Here is a 20,668-nt window from a genome sequence, read left to right as displayed (position 1 = left end):
CCAGTTCTTAGCCATGTTATCCAATGGGAGGTGGATAACATGGCTAAGAGCATTGTAACGCTAATGCGTGAATATTGCTGTATTGACAGCGATATTCACGTATTTCGCCTGATTTTTATCGCTTTTGAGATAAACCTTGCTAATAGCAAGTTATCTCAGCGATAAAAACAGGTGAAGGGCGCCGATAAAAATATTACCGCTAACCCTACTTAGCGATAAATATCGCTGTAGGTTGGTAATATGCCCCTCAGTTTAAATAATTACTCAAGGTACCTACATAAGTTTAGAAGAATAGTTGAATGGTCTGCAGAAAAAGCTTTCTGTGATATTGCACAAGTATCAATGTACATTCTGATTTGGATTGCTTGATTTCACAATGTATTCACATAGACTAGATGGATTGAGCGTACCCAGATGACCTTTCTTTCGAAGAGATCACAAGAAAGTGATCAAGGATGAACTTGCTTGAACCTCTCACACGTCTTTCTTTGCACTTACTTGATCAAGCCTTACTGATTGGACATCGGCTTTAATAGACACGGACAGAATGGTTGAAGCTCTGAACCACTTTTTCAGGTTCAGCGCTTTCCACCTTCCAATTCATCAGATCCCCGTCTAGTTCGAGCTCAACTACTCAGGAGAAACCGAAGCAGATCAGAAATGCAAGGGGTCCTTTATCCGAGTCTGAGAAAGATCAAAGGCAAAAGGCTAGACTTTGTTTATACTGTTCAGAACCTTGTCATCTGGTTCAAAACTGTCTAATCAGATCTTCTCAGGCTCCAGGAAGTACTAATTCCCATCCTTTGTAAAGGGTGAAAGGACTGTTAATGTCAGTATCCCTTTCCAGTTCTTCTGAACGAGTCATTTCCCTTTTATTCTTTCTTCAGATTCAACTGTACTCAGGTGTCAAGTAAACTGTCTCAGTAACAGTGCTCCTTGATTTGGGAGCATGTGGCATCTATGTTGATAAGGTATGGGCTTGCGATCTACAGATTGTTACGCAGAAGAAACACAGCACAGGCTCAGACATTTGACGTCTCTCCACTTTCTTCAGCAGTTGTTGACCCAATGACAAATATGCTTCTCTCTGATAATTATGGGTCTGGTGGCTTAGTGGACTAATTGATCCACTGTAGGGGCAGGTGTTCAACATCATGGTAACAGGTTCACATCCTGGCGGGCCCACTCAGCCTTTCATTCCTTCTGAGGTCAATAAAATGAGTACTGTTGAGTAGGGTAACAATAAACACCTGTTATTCAGCGCCAAGATATACTTGGGTGACCGTGCTCTTTACAAATACACGTTATGTATGATACATCACAAGAAGAGGGTTTTCTTTGTACTTTTTTTTTTTTTTTAATATATTTTTATTGCAGAATTAAGAACAAGGCCCCATCTTTAGCCAATCAGTACACTTGCAGCATCACAATCTTAAAAGTTACAGTTATATCGTACACAGCCATTCGGCCCACATCCCGGAGGCTGGGCGGCGCTGCAGGATTACCTTTCTCAGTAGGATGCTTCTGTGTCCTCCTTTCCCAATTATTCGACCAACATCACTTTTCAGTTTCTGCTTTTACCCCCCCTAAACCTACCCCCCCCCCCCCCCCCCAGGGTTTTCTTTGTACTTGAAAACTTCTCCAAACTATGCTATGATATTTGGGCTTGCTTGGCTTGAATGACAAAATCCCTGTATAATTTGGAGAACTCAAATCTTGTATTTGGTATGCCAATTTTTGTAGAGATACCTGTTATTCTGATGATTCCTATTAGTCTTCAGTATAGAAGTCACAACAAAGAATGCCCCGGTTACTTACCGGTAGTCTTCATTACTCTGAGTCCTAGTCTTCCTCGCCACAGTAATTAATAATGTGCATTCTGCTCCTACAGAAACTCCAAGCAAAAGTTAACATACTAGTCTCCCTATCCCTTCAATATGATCACCAGTGGCAACCACCAATCACATAAAAGGATACAAGATCCAGACCACGACCTGTAAACCAAAGCTGTATACATGAAGTCACAACAAAGGGCCGGGAGGGAAGGGAAACTATACTGTGGCGAGGAAGACTAAGACTCGGAGTAATGAAGATTACGGTAAGTAACCGGGACATTATCTCCTCGTCCATCTTCCTCGCCACAGTAATTACTAATGAGCAGATACCAAAGCAATATCAGCTTCATGGAGAGGAAACACAGCCCACACACGGAAGGCAGTACAACAAAAGACGGCAGTGACAACAACGTAGAGAGACACACCCCAAGAAACCACTGAGTACAGAACTTAAAGAGGCAAAGGCAACTGAAGCACCAACGTCAAGCCGGGAATGGGAAAAGAAGGCATGAGGGGAAGACCAAGTGGTCGTCCTGCAAAACACCAATGGAAACAACCTGAAAGGCGGTCCAAGAAACAGCAACAAAATGAGTAGAACGCCCCTGAATCGGACGAGAGGGAACCACCGACTGAAACAGACACCAAAAGGAGAGCCGCCCAAATCCACCGATTGAGAGTGGAAGAGGCGGCAACCATCCCCGACGGAGCAGCCAAAAGTAAACAAAAGGCCACCACAGTAAAAGCAGCGGTGCGAGGCAAATAATACACTAAGGTACTCTACATAACCAAAAATGTGCAAAGGAGTCAGCAGGAAGTACCACCTCCGCCAATCGACTAAATAAAGAGCACAAGCAGGCAGAAAAGAAGGAAGAGCACGCAAGAGCACCCGAACCTTCATAACATCAAAAACAGCAAGTCCCCCTACTCCAACTGACCAAAGGGAACCCAGTGCAATGCACTCAACACCACCGAAGGTCCCTCAGGGAGGAGATAACACAGGACAAGGCCGTAGAAGTTTCAGAGAAGTGAAAAGATGAGTCATCAAAGGCCCCACAGACACAAAAGGGAGACCAAGAAAAAAACTCCAAAGGTAGCACCCCTAACTGGGAGGGTAGAAAGGGCCAAGCCCAACCAACACTGACCCCCCCCAAAAAATATCCAGGATCCGATCAGCACCCAAACCATAGTGCAGACACCAGATAGCAAAGGAGACCCAATGCAGAGCAAAAGACAACAAAGCAGAGGGGCACCCGCACAGCGGGAAAAGACCTGCACCCCAAATGAACAAACATTCAGGAACAGGGAACACAGCACAAGAGTCAACCCAGAAGGAACACGGACTGGAACACCGGAAGGGAAACCAGAGGGCCCAACCAAAGGAAACAAAAGGAACGGCAATGGCCCACCTGAACGCAACGCCGCCACCAACAACAGAGGAAACCACGGGGGTGAAGCCAACCCGGAATCACCAGAGGCACCAACGCCCCATCACACCCAAACCTCAGCACAATTGCCAGAATCAGGGGAATCAGAGGAAGGCATACAACAGGCCCCTCGGTCACCGGAAGGATAACCCATCCATCTGCCAAGCCCATGGAAAAGGCATAAATGTGCATAAAGAACGGATCGTGGCACGGACCGAAGATGCAAACAAGTCCACCCTGGGACACTCAAAACACCAGGCTGGAATATCAACTGGAACAGATAAAAGGACCCCAAGGAGGGAAAGATCCCATACAGACAGTCCTCCATCACATTCCCCCGGTACGGGAGAGAAACCGCAGACAAGGAGGCCAACAACGACCCCAGCCTGGAACAATGGAGTAGACAGAGGATCTGAGGGAACGAACATCGTAACCCTCCCAATAGAGAGAAGCAGAAGATGAGAACATGAGAGTCTGACCGGACACCAACACGGCGAACCACCAGCAAGGCCGGTAAACGTCAAACGACCCAACTGAACAGCCTTCAGCTCCATGCAAACAGAGAACAAGAAAGCAGAGCCACCGACCTCCAGCTCGCATCAAACATTCATCCGGACTAGCCCCCTCAGGGTAACAGACAGGCACTCGCAATGACCATCCGAGAGGGAACAAACGGAAATGGACGACATCGGAACAGATGACCGACACCCAGCCCCCAACACAGAACTACCCACAATAGGGCAGGCACAGGAACCCCCAAATCGAAATCCAGACCATAGGGGTGTCAATGAGAAAAACAATATAACTCACCATAAGAGACAAAGGAAGAGGAGCCCAAGGCACCACCAACAAGTAGGCAGACAGAATACCCGGACCCCAGCCAAAGTCACACTGGAGGGAAAGTACCCGACACCAGAGACCAAAAACAGATGTCAGAGGCAATGTCAGTGCATGATGCATGAACACCAAACCAACAGCGTCCCAAGTGAGCCCCAACTAACATCCGATCCAGAGAAGGAACCAGAATCAAGAGAATCTGTGACCCACAAGGATCAGGCAACTCTCACGGACATGGAGCATTGCCCCAGAGAAAAAAGAAGCACACTCAACCAAACAACCATGTAAGGAAGAGCACAAACCGCTTCACATGGAAAAGCCCAACCAGAGGTGCTAGAACCGCAGCAAAGACACGAGGGGAGGAACACAGGCCAAAGGGCAAAGGTCAGGCACATGGAGAGAAGCATCACACAAACCGAAGGAATCCAGAAACCCAATGAATGAGCAGAGGCAGGAACAGCTGCAAGGACACCAACAGGAATTTGACGGGATCAAAATATCAATCCAACCAAGGCAGATCCACCACTGGACACAGGCCCGTGAGACATCCCACCAGGAAGAGAACAAAGAATACACTCAGCCCCCGCTGATCCACAGGCATCAGAACAAAAGCGCCATATTCTACAAGGCAGCGTAAGCTCCCAACAGTGCTTCCAAACATAGAGTGACCCGGGATAAAGGGGTGACCGGAAATCGGCTGGGGGAGACAGTCGGAAAACAAGGGAAAAAAAACTGCCAACACCACCAGGAGAGCCCAGTGGACTGACACAGTCTGCATCCAGCCGACCACAAGAGGGACAGCCGACCACCCACAGGACCCACACCAGGAGCAACCCGAGGCAGCAGAAGAGGAGGAAGAGGAGCCAGGGAACTGGGACCAGTCAGAGGAAGAAGTACCCTGGCCACGCCCAAGACCACGAAAAGGTCGGAGGAGCCCGCCCACGACAAGCCAGAGCAAGTGCAGAATCACTCATCAGAACCACCAAGTGAGCACCAAAAGGCAAACACCAGAAAGAGAAATGCACAGAATCAAAACTCTCAGCGCAGCAATGGCCCTCCAAGACCGGAATCACAACAGGCGTTAGCCCACAGCACCTGGTACTACCAGGCGGCTGCCCGACCAGGCACTAATTCGGTGCGACCGGTAACATCCGAGAGCAATCGAGATCAGGTGTGGACCAGGTCAGAATGGGCATAGGCCTAAGGAGTCAAAGGAAATGAAAGAAAGAAACCGCCCCATCAACTCATCAGGGCGAGAGTGGAAAAACGACCACGCCCAGTGAACAGAGCAGGAAAACTAACGGCAAAGTCCTGCAAGGGATAATGGTTACTCAGAAACCGGGGGAAAATATTGTAACAACATAATTCCATTCAGCCTCCAACACCTTAAAATAGATGATTAGAGAGGCAATGACACTGGCTCCTCACGTCGAAATTGCGCAAAGAAATGAGAGAGCACCACATCCACCAAGGACTCGGGAAACAACAGTTTGGAACGAATGTGCAGAAGAAAATATCCAAAACCTGACCCTCCCACAAAACGATCCATAAGAACCACATCCTTGCCCTCACAAGGGATGTATGACATTACAACGCACACTTTTACAACGCATACCTTTACAACGCATTTTTTACAACGCAACATCCATTACAACGCTTTCCATTACAACGCATGCCATTACAACGAAATTTTAAAAACTACATTTACAACGCATTCCATTACAACGCATAATACCTTTACAACGCATACCATTACAACGCATAACATTACATTGCATGTTTTGGTAAGTATTGGATAGTGTAGGGGTAAAATTACTATTCTAACTCCAGGGGGTGCAACAGTAGGGTAAGTGTTGGATAGTGTAGGGGTAAAAATTACTATTCTAACTCCAGGGGGTGCAACAGTAGGGTAAGTGTTGGATAGTGTAGGGGTAAAATTACTATTCTAACTCCAGGGGGTGCAACAGTAGGGTAAGTGTTGGATGGTAATGTTATGCGTTGTAATGGTATGCGTTGTAATGCCTGAGTTGTAATGACATGCGTTGTAGTGGAGTGCGTTGTAGTGTCATGCGTTGTAATTGTTGCGTTGTAAATGCATGCGTTGTAATGGATGTTGCGTTGTAAAAGTTTCGTTGTAATGGTAGTGCGTTGTAAAAGTTGCGTTGTAAAGGTTGTTTCCCCTCACAAGTCAAGGGAGAAACCAGGGTAACATCCGACCGTAGTAGAGGGAGGAACCCAGGCCATATCATTCAAAACGGCAGTCATCGTAGAATGAAACAGTAGCCAGAGCAAGGCAAGCAAAGGGACCGCGTCCAGAGACCCATGGTAAGCAAGAGTGCTGAAAAAGCGCTTCATTGCCAAGGAAACCGGGAAAATAAATAAATAAATAAATGCTGTTGGCCGGCCATCGGCATGCCCATAGCAATCACGCCACATCTATTAAAGAAGGTACAGACAGACGGGTATTCAATGACTCAATCAAGACTACTTTGCAAAAACTACACATTCATCGGATTCTGAAATGAGTATGCAATAGGAGTACATTTCCTTAAACCAAGCTGCCTGAACAGGGACTCGAACCCTGAGACCTCAGAGTAAAAGTCGGACGCTCTACCGACTAAGCAAACCAGGCTCTTCCATGAACCCCCTCAATTGCGTCTCAACCATTGCGCCCATCTGTATCCAGACGGCATGAAGCCACGCCCCCCTCCCAGTCGACAAACGCGACTAAAGAGTGAAGCTGCTGGAGACGCGGAAGCTGACAACCACCGGGGAGGAGGGAGATCGCGATCGACCCAGCCCCAGCAGCAGGCAGGAATCAAGCAAGACATGCCGAGTCCGCTAAAGCAGGACTCGGCAATACAGCAGTCACACCAGGAGGTAGAAAAAAATAACGTACGCCGAGTCCGCTAAGCAGGACTCGGTAGCACAAACAAGTGTGACACCACGAGGGAGGAGGAAGCCCACGTGCGTAGCGCCAGCCCCGCCCCCTCGGAATTCAGGAAAACAAGGAAGACACGCCGAGTCCGCTAATCAGGACTCGGCAGCAAAATCAAAACCAGACAGGCACGTAAACTCCCATCGTCCGCAAGAGTAGGACAGAGGAGAACGCCCAGAAGTGCCGAACAAGAGGGGGGGACAATAACACATGCAGTTAGGAATACCACCCCCCCCTTGGAAAGGGGCCCATGAGTCCGCAAAGCAAGACCCGGCGGAACAAATTCAGAGAGGCACTGCAACACCTAAAAGTCCGCTACAGCAGGACAAGGAGAATGCACGAAAGTGCCCAATAAGGGGGGGAAAAAACACTGTGAAACTCACATATAGAAACAATAACCCCCTCTCATGGAACGGGGCACAAGAGTCCGTTAAAGCAGGACCGCCACCCCTAACTTACCGGAACAACCGGGAACACGAACAGCACTCGGAGTAGTGCAGAAACAAAAAAACAGGTCATGGTGGGGATCTTGTATCCTTTTATGTGATTGGTGGTTGCCACTGGGGGCCATATTGGAGGAATAGGGAGACTAGTATGTTAACTTTTGCTTGGAGTTTCTGTAGGATGAGAATGCTCATTAGTAATTACTGTGGCAAGGAAGACGGACGAGGAGGTAATGTGTCTACACCCACATCTGTTCCTACGATTGTCATAGCTTCTGCTATTCCATAACTGTACCAAGAATTTCTGGATGTTTTCAAAAACCACTCAGCCACACAGAGTATTTGATTGCTCGATTCCAACCATTCCTGGATTCATTATTCCCTTGGGTAGAGTTATTCTTTGTCATAGCCTGTATGAAAAGAAGGTCTTTAGGCAATATCTGGAGCAAAACATTTAAAACAGGTTAATAACTCAGTCCACCTCTCTCACAGAGACTGAGCATCTTTTTCTTTGTGCTTTTGAAATATAAGGAGTTGAGAACCTACATATATCATATGGCTAAACAAGATAACAATAAAAGCCAGTTACCCTCTGCCATTCATCAAAGATATCATGGAATCAATGCAATATTCACCAAACTAGATTTTAGCAGAGCCTACCACCTGCTTCAAATCAAAGACGGAGACATATCGAAGACAGAAGTATGCACTTCCTTGCATTATTTTGAGGATGGAGTAATGCATTTTGGACTGTACAGCACCCCAGCAATGTTCCAAAGGTTTACTGACAGTACCTTCTCTGTCATCTAGATGACATTTTGATTTTTCCACCTCCCTATCTGATCAAAGACAACATGGTAGTTCTGTTCTCTATTGCTTACAACAACACCATTTGGCCTGTATACCAAAAAATGTAGATTCAAGAGAAAAGAGATTGTATAGCTGTGTTATCATCTTTTGGCTAGGTCTGCCTTTAGACATTCACAATGTTTCTTCCATCCTAGTTTGCCCTCCTACAACTTCAGTCAAGGAGACTCAACTTTTTGGGGGATTGGCAAATTGGTGTTCTCAGTTCATCAAGGGGTTTGCTAACAAGACCAGTCACATCTCTCACGCCCTCAATAAGGAGAGCTTTACCAAGGGTTTCAGATGGACAGAAGAAGATGAAAAAGACTTTTCAGAGTTAAAAGTTGCCTTTATTTAAGCTCCAATCCTCAGGTATCCGTATCCAATGCAAAAATGTATTGTAGAGACTGATGCTGTAGGAACTGCTGTGGTGGCAGTTCTACTCCAAGAAGATCCTCATGACCATCTGGAGCATTCCATCTTCTGTCTGTCTCATGTACTGAATTAATTTAAATACAAGTATTCCATACTGGAAAGAGAGTTATTGGCTTTAAAGCATGCCCGTTTCGAGTGGTGGCATCTCTTGTTGAAGGCCGTCAAGCCTTTCGAAGTCTGAAGAGATCACAGGAATCTTACATTTCTTCGAAACATACGGTGTGGAATAGTAATCAGGCTCATAGGGCCTATTATTTACTCAATTTGACCTTTACACCACCTACAATCAGGGACCCCACAATATTGTGGTTGATGTCTAACCCACACGTTATTCAGTTGCCAAATAACTGAAATTTCAACACTTTTACTTCCAAACGGGTAAGTAATCAAACTCAAACGTTCTTGCAAACAGTTAGAGATGGTCATGCTCCATTATCTAAAGTAGAATTTGGGACCCTACTAAGCAAGACACCTTTGGTCAATCATCAGAATCTCTTTTTCTTTCATCAAGCCCTGTTAATTCAAACGAAAGATTTGCAAATTGAAGTTTTACCACTGTGCCATTACTCTGCTGTAGCTGGATATCGCAGAGTCGAATCCACACTAGAACTTGTGCAACGCTCCTTTTGGTTGTCTTCTATTCCATCTGATGTGGAACTTTATGTGAAGTATTGTCCTGTATGTGCCCAGTCTATAGGCTTACTTTCGGTTATCTACATCCACTGCCCGTTCCACCTCTTCCATTGCATACCATATCAACTGATTTCATAATTGACCTTCCTCCTTTTGATGTTTGTGGGGTGATTATGCTTACAGCTGATCACTGTTTCAAAATGGCACATTTTTCATTATTTCACAGCCACCAGTACGGCAAAACAATATTTGACAGGTATTTTTTGTTTGCATGAGCTTCCTAAGACCAAAGTACCTGATAAGGGTTCCCAATGATGCCGGAAGTAATTCAGGAGTCAGAGGTTGGAACACGCCGGAACGAACGAGTGAGAAGCGTGGGAAGCTTTGTGGAGGATAACAGCGGTCAGACAGAATCATCACGACTCAGACACGTTCCATTTGGGACGGGGGGTCGTTATAGCCCCTGAAATTCATACCGGTTTATCAGCGGTGCATCACGAATAGGTGCCCGAGAACAGAACTGAAGCGCGAATCACCTGAATACAGATTGCACATTAAAGATTTGTTGTGTTATAAAGGTTATACAAGTTATAGTCCCCTGAAGAAGGGTCGTACATGACCCGAAATGCATTGGGAAATGATATTTTTTTCATTTGTATATTTATGTTGAATTTGAAAATGTCTATACATGAATAGAGTACAATGTATTAGGACTATTTATTCATTTTCTGACTGAATTGTGCAATATACAAAATGTTTGGAGTGTACTAGTAAAGACTGTGAGCATTTCTCGTATTAGGAGTATCATTGTTTATTTAAATGTTAAAACTGGGACTAACAGCATAACAAAATTTGAATATTAATGTGAAACCCGAGGGACATGGGGAGAGCTCCCAGACAGACCCGGTTGGTTCCAGGTCTCTACAGGGCTGATTAACTCGATATTGTGGGCACAATTCGCTACTGGGATGCTCCCATAATTAGTTTGAACTATTTTAAGATTTGAATAGAATTGGTTTAATCAGGGTGTGCCGGCTAGATATTTACATTGCTGTTCCCAATATATTCCACATGTTTGGCAAGCTATTTGTTCAGCTCTTGGTAGTCAGCAAGCACTCTCATTTGGCTTTCATCCACAGATCAATAGCCAAACAGAGAGAGTCAAGAAATACCTGGAACAATATTTGCCTTTTGGGTTTGGCATTTTCCAGGCATATTTTTCAGTTTTTTCAACATACGGGTAAAATTAGAATTGACCCACTGAAAAACATAGGGGTAAAATTAGCATTACCCTGACCACAATGTTTTGAATAAGTCAACTTTTTACTAAATATTTTTGAAGTACCAGATACGGTGTATTACACTAATCCAAGCTTGATCCTATAATTGCCTAAATCACAGTAAATGTATGCTCTTCTGGCAGAAAAAAACAATAACTTTCTTAAAACAAGACCCATAGATAACGAGGACTGGCAGGAAGCAATTCAGAGCCCAAGAGAAATAGCAGTCCGTTCTAGATTTAGATTAGTACAACTTAAGATATTACATCGCACATATTACCCGAGGACCCACCGATATACATGGGGAAGGACCCCTACAGTGCTATGTGTGCGGGGATGCCAGGGCGAGGGAATCTTCATGCACATCTCGTGGGAATGCCCAGAGGTAGCAGGATACTGGCAAAAAGTCATGGACATTATGTCCAGGATTGTGGGGAGGGTGGTTCCACTGGATGCGGAATGGTTGCTCCTGATGATAAAAGGTGAGCTGGACTGGTCCAGATATGAGGGAATATGGTTGGCCTTGGCTGCAGGAATAGCAAAGAGAAACAGTGCCAGGGGGTGGGAAGCGCCGCTACCTCCGACACTGTAGGATTGGAGACGAGATCTTGATTGGTGCCAGTGCGCTGAAGAAACAGTCTACAAAAGCAGGGGATGTGCTAAGAAGTGGGAAAAGATATGGGCATCCTGGCAAAAGGAGAGAGGGATGAGCTTGGGAGACTGATCGGTATTGGGGGCCTCCACTGCCCGAAAGCATTCTGTAAATACACTATTGGTGAAGTACTGTACCTGCCTTCCTGTGAACTAATGGAAACGCTTATTGTAATGTATGGTCTGTTGAGCTCTGTTAATAAAAAAGATTAATAAAAGCAAGATTATGGAAATTTTGCAATCTGTTTTGAAAACTTCTTTTTGCTGTCAAATGTGAATCCTAGATTGCAGACTAATTCTGCTGGAGTAAGTGTATCTCCCAACTATGAATCAAATGGGATACTCTTAAGACGAGAACCTCTATATTTACTGAGTTTCACTTCAAGCATCTCTGTTCCATCCATTGTGGCTACTTCCTTTACATGGGCAATAAAATGAGACCGTGTTAGGGTGGACTCATCATTGACAGTTCAGAATTATTTGAGTAACATCTGCGTAGGTCATAAAATCCAGTCTAAATAATCTCATTAACACGGCAAGAGGGGGTCACATAGACATTGAACAGAGTTGAACTTATTGATGACCCTTGTGGCACACCACACTCTAGGGGATATTTACAAGAGAAGTAGCGGAGTGTGTCGTTAGCCTCATTGGCTTAACGACACGCTCTGCCACTTCGGAAACACAAGGCTGCACCATATGTACAAGGATATGGTGCAGCCCTGTGTTTCCCCCTGCGCTGCGCGTCAACCTAGGCACCCGTACACCATAGTGCAAGGGTGTCTGCGTGCAGGGGAAGATTGTTTATGTACAGGAAGTCCCCCTTCCTGCACATAAACAATCTTGAAATGCTGTTTTGTCAATTCTATATGAGCTGCTTAATGCAGCACAAATGGAAGTTACAAAATATCTTTTTTTTTTAAAGATTGTTTGTGCAGAAAGGGTCACTTTCTTGAACATAAACAATCCAAGGTGTTTTGCTTTTTCCGTGTGTGCTGCACAATGCAGCACGGATGGAAAAAGCAAAACGAGGAGAAAGAAAGCAGTTCTTCTCGTTTCGCCAACTTAGGACCAGGTTTTCCCTGGTCTTAATTTTGGCGCTGCCTCCTATTTTTGCTGCCTTTTTAAATAGGGGGCAGTGTCAAAATCTATGGGTGTTGCAGTGGAATGCCCACTGCAACACCCACTGCCCTCCCCTTTCACGCTAAGCATAGTGTGAAAGGGGGCCTTATTTACAAGGCAGCGAGCGTTAAGCCATGTTAAGTGGCTTAATGCTGCCGTGTAAAGTTCCTATCGCCACCAATACGTCACTGAAAGTGACGTTGTAGGGTCGACAGGGACTTGTGAATATGCCCCTCTGTTATGTGGTAGGAGAATGTATGTGGAGTTAACACAACTGCCAAGGCGATTCCTCAGGAAGGGTGAAAGATATCCCAAAGCTGCATCTTTTATTCCTATTTCATCAAGCTGGTAACTGAAAATATATTTTGAGATTAAAGGGTCCATTGGGATGGCGAGCAGACTTTAGCGGTGCTGGGACCGGACGCCAGGGGTGAGGCGGTCCCGCACCGCAGATTAGGATGCGACCGCCACCCTGGTGGTCACATCCCGCTTATTCAGCATTGTGGCGGGAGGTGCTGTAAGCAGCACCCGCCACAATCACTGAAAGGGCATGTTGTGCATTGGCATGCACAACGTGACAGGCACCGCGCGGTGCCTGCCACCTTGTGGATGCCAATGTTGGGTGGGTACCATAGGTACCCCCCAAGTGCAGCCTTCCAGCCCCCATCCCCCTGAGAGCCCGCAAGGGGTCCCCAAAGCGAAATACGCATGCCTTTCCATGCGGAGTCTCCGCTATGGAAAGGCCTTGAATATGCCACATACTAATATGGATGGCAGTGCCTGCAAGTCACCACCACCATATCATGGGCCTTTTCCGCCCAGTAGGCAATCGTGACGATTGCCTACCAGTGGAAAAGCGGCATATGGTCTTTCCGTCTGCCGCGGTACCCCCCGCCATGCTAATGTGGCAGGGGGTAAAAGGCCATCTGGCGGGGTGTTTTGGTGATCGTATTACCACCGCCAGTCAGGCGGTGGTAATCGGATTACCACCGCCAGTCAGGCGGTGGTGATCCCCCCGCCATGCTAAGGTGCCCCTTCATGTCAAAGGCTGCCTTTACATTCCGGAAGGTGAGAGTCTCCACTTCACCCTTGTCTGTGATCCTCTGCAGCCTATTTGTCAGTGTCACTGCTAAAAGTTCTAATTCTTTGTTGTGACGGAAATCCTGACTGATAATCATACAGGATCGCATTCCAACTTATAAACTGTGTGAGCTGTCCCCGGGTCGGTATTTGCCTTTTTCAGTAAAAACATGGGGGCAGATTTACAAGCCCCTTGCGCCTCTTTTACGCCGCCATTGTGTCACTTTTGTGACGCAGCGGCGGCGCAAAAGGTGCGCCATGCTGCGGAATATTTACAATGTGACGCATCTGGGAGATGTGTCACGTTGTAAAGCCCTGCGCCAGAAGTAGGCGAACCTGCGAGGGGGGGGGGGGCGTTCCGGCGCAGGAACGCCTCCTAAAAGTGGCTGAGTGAAATCTACAAGATTTCACTCTGTCACTTTTGAGCCCATGTTGCGTCAAAACCCTGCACCTGCTTGAAGCAGGCGTAAGGATCGACACAGCATTGTGAAAATAGGGCCCCCTAGAGCATTGATGTAGCTGTGTCGCAACTCCAGCAATGCGCCGCCTTTAAGTCACAGATGCGTCACACATATGTGCCGTTTTTGCCCCATGGTGCGTCGCATTGTAAATGCGGCGCATCCATGGTGGCGGAGCCGTGGCTCACAATAACTGGCACATCCCTGCTGATGTAAAGTGCTCTGACACCTTCGGGTAAAGTTTGTGCTATATAAAATTATGCAGGGATGCGCCAGTTATTGTAAATCTGCCCGTGATGATTGCCTTATTCCAGTCTTTGGAAACCCCTGCGCTCCTAACAGACTGACTGAATACTTCTCTTCACACAGGAGCTGTTGTAGCCATTGCCACATAACAGATTTTCTCAGGAAATGGATCTAATGCACTACTTTTAGGGCTACCGGTTTTAGCTCGCTCTTTTATGAAACTGCCTAAAATTCATCAGTATAATATTTGCATAGCTAGTCTATAATATTCTGGTCAGGTATCGGAGTAGTAGCTTATTGAAATACTCGAACATTGCTTTCATTTTATTGAAGAAATACTGAACCAGTGGCTCACCTAAATGCTGGTGGACAAGCAGCAGCTAGGGGAGATAGTTCCTTCACAATGTTGAAATCCTCCTTAACTCCATCAACCACTGTAGAAAGTGTATTTGCATAGAATATCACTCAAGTGTCCTTAACCATTTCTGTATATTTTGTCAGACTTTCCACATACCCGACTCTTCATTCTGAACTATAGTTCTTTCCATTTTCCTTTCAGGCCCTCCCACCCTTCAAGCGCTTCTAGTCTCTGGTTGTACTAAGTATCTGATGGTGTCTTTCAGAATGACTTTACGGGCTCAAGAGGGGCAAATTGAGACACCACGGCCTCATTTATGAGGCTATGCGTCACTTTTACGCCGCCGGGGCGTCACTTTTTGTGACGCACCAGTGGCATAAAAAATTTGCCTTGTTGCGCTATATTTACAAAGTGCGCATCTAGGTTGATGGGTCACTTTGTAAACCCCTGCGCCACTTTATACCTGCGCCAGGTATAATGTATGCAAGGGGGGCGTATTGACGCAAGAAAAGGTTGTATAAGTGACGCAGTGAAATCTATGAGATTTCGCTATGCCACTTCTAGTACACAAATGCATCAATATCTTACGCCTGCCTCACAGCAGGCGTAAGACTGACGCAGGCCCTTTCACATGGGGCTTGCCCCATGTAAAAGGACACATTGCTGGAGTTGCGTCACTTTTGTGACACACTCCAGCAATGCGTCACGTTTGCGCCTACAGATACGTCAGAAAAACTGATGTATCTGTAACTCCTTGCACCATGATGCTTCATACTGTAAATATGGCGCATCATTGGTGTCACAAGGAGTGCGCACTGAGAATTTATGCATCGCTGCTTTCATGCAGCGGTGTGTCACTTCTCATAAATGAGGCCCCACATTTCCAATCCATTGATGCGTTTCATGAATTATGTTCATTATAGCACGTGTTGTACCTATTGGCTTGCACTATTTAAGCTTCGCTTTTGAGTCTTTCAGGCATTATTGTAATAGAGAGTATATGTAGTTGATTGACTTGTCTCTAGCATTATTAGCGCTTGAACTGTCAAATTCTAATTCAGCAAGTATTAAACACTGATATTAAAATACCCCAAACTGATATTTTCACGGCCCTCAACACAATCTGGACTATTAATTGACAAACTTAATTTGCTTTTCTTGGGGTCTATTCTGACGATCATAAGCATAACTGGAGTTTAATTGTGGTTATTAAGGTGAATTTTTGTCAGTTTAAAAAACCAAACCATTCATTGAGGTGTTATAAGTGTTACAGGAATGGGACCGCACCTGGAGGGGCAATATTATTTTAACTGGAGGCCTACAACGGATTTGAACTTTTGTAAAGGGTACCTCGAGCTTGCTATATCCATCTCCACGTGAACTGCCAATCACACCTTAAATGGGTCGCCACTCTTGGAACTCTGAGTATGTGCACATCTATAAGGAATGTCTCGCATGTCAGCTCAAAAACCGTCTCGGCATTCTTTAAAATACAATATCTTCTTTGAGTATATTTTTGGCACTTGCATTAGGGCTGCAGTTTACTGCTGTGAATGGAATGAAGGTACTGGGTGCTTACATTTTTATCCATTCTGAAGCATCAGACAGATCCCCTGGCAACATGCCCCTGATGCGTTCACCTTTACGGAATGCAGAAATAACTCACTGCCTAAAGGAAGCTTTTTACCTTATCCTTGATGCATAACTGTGTAACTCTTACAATAGCTTAAAATCTGCAGATCTATTTATGCACTTGGCATTGATTGCTGGTCCGCACAAGTCAGCGCTTGCTTTTAATACATTACAGTAAGCCTTAGTCAGACTTATTTACAACCGATTAAGGAGCTCAAATAATTGTGGTAGTCTTTCTCAGACTTTTTACCGACTCATGACATTTTCACTTATGTTGAAGAATGCCAAATAAACCTTTGTGTTTGTTTGTATTCTGACCAAACTATAGGAAATAGTTATCAGTTTTCTTATTTTATTTGTTTTCTGTATATCGCAGAACAACAAAACATTCCCACAAATAGGGGAAAAGCGTGAGACGCACCTCCTCATGAGGTGACTTCACATTTTCATTCATTTTCGATATAGAGTTGTGTGATAGAACAACACATGCTTCAACACCGCATGCCTGAACCACGCGGTCTAAACCACAACTGCGTCTTTGCCACACATGCCTCTACCACGCATGCTTTTTACCACCCAATTTCGTGGTAAAGACGTGATGGGTAAAGGGACATGTGTGATAAAGATCACACTCCTGTCCCTCTGCCCCGAAACCTAAAATTCATCCCTTCTGCGGTCTATTCTACCTGCCCCAGCCCTATAAACTTCCCCGACCCACTATCCTAAACCTTAATATTTGACCCCCGAGCCCCTAAAAACTACTCCGACCAGAATCCCCCTCCCAGAGCACTAAAACCAGCCCCACCTCCTAAAATCTACCCCACTTCCTCCCTGCCCCAGCCCAACTGCCCTCTCGACCTTAAAACTACCCCTTTCCTGTCCCCTACCGTGAGCCCTAAAACTCAGCCCCCTGAAAACTACTCCAACCCCAACCCCCTCCCAGAGCCCTAAAACCAGCCCCCACCCTCTACAATCCATCCCACCTACCCCCTGCCCTAGCCCAACTGCTCCTTAGCCTGTAAACTGCCCCTTTCCTGTCCCCTACCCTGAGACTTAAAACTCCCGACCCTAGCAGCCCTGACAACTACCCCGACCACCATAGCCCCCAAAACTACCCCCAACCCAAAGAACTACCTCCCCCTGCCTGATCCCTAAAACTCCTGACCCCCTCCAAGCCCTAAAAACACCACAACCCCTACAAACAATCTCCCACCCCCTAAAAACCCCCACTTACCTCACCGCCTCATCCCAATCTTTCCTCTTCCTGCTCTTCCAGCGAGCTGCAGCCAGCAACTAGACCGTGCATATGCCTTAACCACACATTTGCGCGGTTAAGGCATATGCGTTGTTAAGGCAAGTGTGGTTACGCTTGCAATGTCAGAACACGCGTGGCCTAGGCCGCGGTGTTCCGACTGGTTCCCTTGATTTAGAATATGTGGGGATATATGTTAATTTTGCGGAATACTAGCAACTCTGCATTCAGTTATTGGTAACTGTCCTTCAGCCTTATATAATCACTCTACAGGGAACCTTATTGTAGTGTCTTGTCTTCCCTGCATCCTTCTCAGCCTCTGACTTGTCCCTGTAGAATGCTCACATGTTGTGATGCATTAGAATGTTCCTTGACTCCCTGAAGTCAGTTGAAGACCTGGGGCTGAGCAGGTAGGAACCTGCTCCGGTAGGGTTCAAGGATTGATGTACTTACCTGGAATAAACCTCATAACCCTTTCTATGCTGATGACGGGACCGCTCCGTCATCAGCTGCGGTGGCGCTGTGCTGATGACGGAGTGGTTCCGTCATGGCCCGGCCGCCGCGCCTGCGCAGCGCGGATTCCGCGCCTGCGCTGGGCGTTCTATTGAGCGGGCGGGGCCATGACGGAACCACTCCGTCATGAGCACAGCCCAACCGAGGCTGATGACGGAGCAGTTCTATCACCAGATAGAACACTCAGGAAACTGACGCTAAAGCGGCATTAATGGGCTTGCTAATATGCGTTATAGAATTCCAATAGAAGCCCAGGTTAGATGTCCTGCACATCTAACCTGTGCTTCTATTGGAATTCTATAACGCATATTAGCAAGCCCATTATCGCTGTTTTAGAGGCAGTTTCTTGCCACTAAAACTGCGATAATTTTAACAAGGTTCTTGTTAATATGCCCCATATATTTATCACTTTCTTCTAATTTAGCATTTCCAATGCACTACCCTATTTCTCAGCATATACTTCTCTCAATATATCTTCTAGCACAACTTTCTGACTCATCTCAAACTTCTTTCTACTAATCTTTCCAATGCACTACCCTATTTCTCACCTTATAAATCTTTCAATATATCCTCTAAATCCTCTCTCTCCTTTATCCCAAACCTCAGACCACCACTATAATTCCCAAAATAACCCTTTCTAGACTCTCCCCAACTCTACCCCTTCTTTTCCGATCCCCCAAAACAAACCTTCTAAACTCTTCCCTCTGACTCTTCCCCTCCACAACCCATTTTAAATCTTCCAAAAGCCTCCTCCTACTGCTATGACCTCCCAAAAAATAGAAAATATCTAAATACTTCACTCTTGTATCCCCCCACTATCCTTTTCAATCAAAATAACAGACTAATATGTTCACTTCTCAAATTTAATATTCCACTATACTAATTCACCACTGATCCTTTATGGGTTCCAGAGTAGCATGCTACTCGCCAATGAAGTGCTTCAACACCCCTTCAGGGTTACAAGCGCTATATAAATGCAAACCTTTTTCCCTTTCCTACCCCTCTCCAACCATTCTCAATCCATATAACTGGCTAACATATCTACCACTCAAATTGCTTTCATATTTCAATTTACTAATTCAACACTAATCCATATGGGTTCCAGAGAAGCATGCTACTTGCCCAAAAGCGCCTCAAAACCCCATCAGGGGTAGCAAGCGCTATATAAATACAAACCTCTATCCCGCCGCCCAACCTTCTCTTTCGAAATAACTGAATAACATATCCACCACTCAAATTACTTCATATTTCACTATACTAATTTTCAACTCTAATCCTTTCTGGGTTCCGGAGTAGCGTGCTACTCGCCAGAAAAGTGCTTCAACACCCAACAGGGGTAACAGGTGCTATATGAATGCAAACCTTTCTTCCCCTTCTATCCATCCGCTATCCTTATCACTCCAAATAACTGACTAATATCCACCACTCAAATTACTTTCATATTTTACCATTTTAATTCACCACTAATCCTTTATGGGTTTCCGGATTAGCGTGCTACTCGCCCAAAAAAACGCTTAAACACCCCATCAGTGGTACCAAGCGCTATATAAATACAAACCTTTTTTCCTCTTCTATCCTTCCGAATCTAAATAACCGACTAACCTATCCACCACTTAAATTACTTTCATATTTCACTATACTAATTCAACACTAATCCTTTATGGGTTCCGGAGTAGGGTGCTACTTGCCGAAAAAGCGCCTTGGCGCCTCATCATGGGTAGTAAGCGGTAAATATATGCAATTACAATACAATACAATCAGTCTACCAGAGAAAGTATGCTTTGAGAAGAATCTTTTATATAGATGAACATAACCTAAGGAAGAAGCTACAAAAAAGTTGCAGGATGAAGGGGAAAGAATAGAGGGAACAATGAATCAATGAAGGAGAGCAGTTAAACTGGGTGAACAAAAAAGTATTGGTTAGAATTTTAGTATCTGAAGCAAGATGCAACAAAGCTACATAAAGGGGCAGATTTATGTTAACTGGCGCATCCCCAGGGATGCGCCAGTTAACATGCGCCACAGTGCGCCACAGCTCCGCCACCCTTGGTGCGCCGCATTTATGATGCGGCGCACCATGGGGCAAAAACGGCACAGATGCGTGACGCATCTGTGCCGTAAAGGTGACGCATTGCTGGAGTTGCGTCGCAAGCGCGACGCAGCTCCAGCAAGGCTCGGGGGGTGCCCTATCTGACCAATGCTGCGTCAAGACCTACGCCTGCTTCAAGCAGGCGCAGGCTTTTGACGCAGCATTGGCCTGTAAGTGACTGAGTGAAATCTTATAGATTTCACTCAGCCACTTTTGCGAGGCGCACCTGCCCCGGAACGCCCACCCTGCGCCGGAACGCCCACAAGCGGCGCAGGGCTTTACAACGTGACGCATCTGCCTAGATGCGTCACGTTGTAAATCGTTTGTAGGGATGCGCCACGTTTACGCCGCCTTGCGTGACGCAACAGCGGCGTAAACGTGGCGCAAGGGCCTCATAAATCTGCCCCAAAGTTTCTACTTTCCAACAATTAATTATTCGCCAGAACAGAGAATATCTAAAATATTTTATGCGTACTTCTCATTTAATTGCGCTCCCCAGAAGTAGTCAATACACATCACAAAGGGAGACAGCAATGCAAAAGTTGTGCAGAGACATATCACCTTGGAAATCGTCCTCTGTTTGCTTCCTTAGCACA

At 45.7% G+C, this 20,668-nt stretch overlaps 1 protein-coding gene across 1 annotated transcript in view; it reads left to right on the top strand.

Annotated features, from left to right (window-relative positions):
• ME1 (malic enzyme 1) overlaps nucleotides 1-20,668 on the top strand; it is a 1,446,246-nt gene that overhangs the window by 1,132,887 nt on the left and 292,691 nt on the right. The window lies entirely within an intron of this gene.

This window comes from Lissotriton helveticus, chromosome 6 (assembly GCF_964261635.1).
Source record: "Lissotriton helveticus chromosome 6, aLisHel1.1, whole genome shotgun sequence".
Taxonomy (NCBI): Eukaryota; Metazoa; Chordata; class Amphibia; order Caudata; family Salamandridae; genus Lissotriton; species Lissotriton helveticus.
This window is presented reverse-complemented; position numbering and strand designations above follow the sequence as displayed.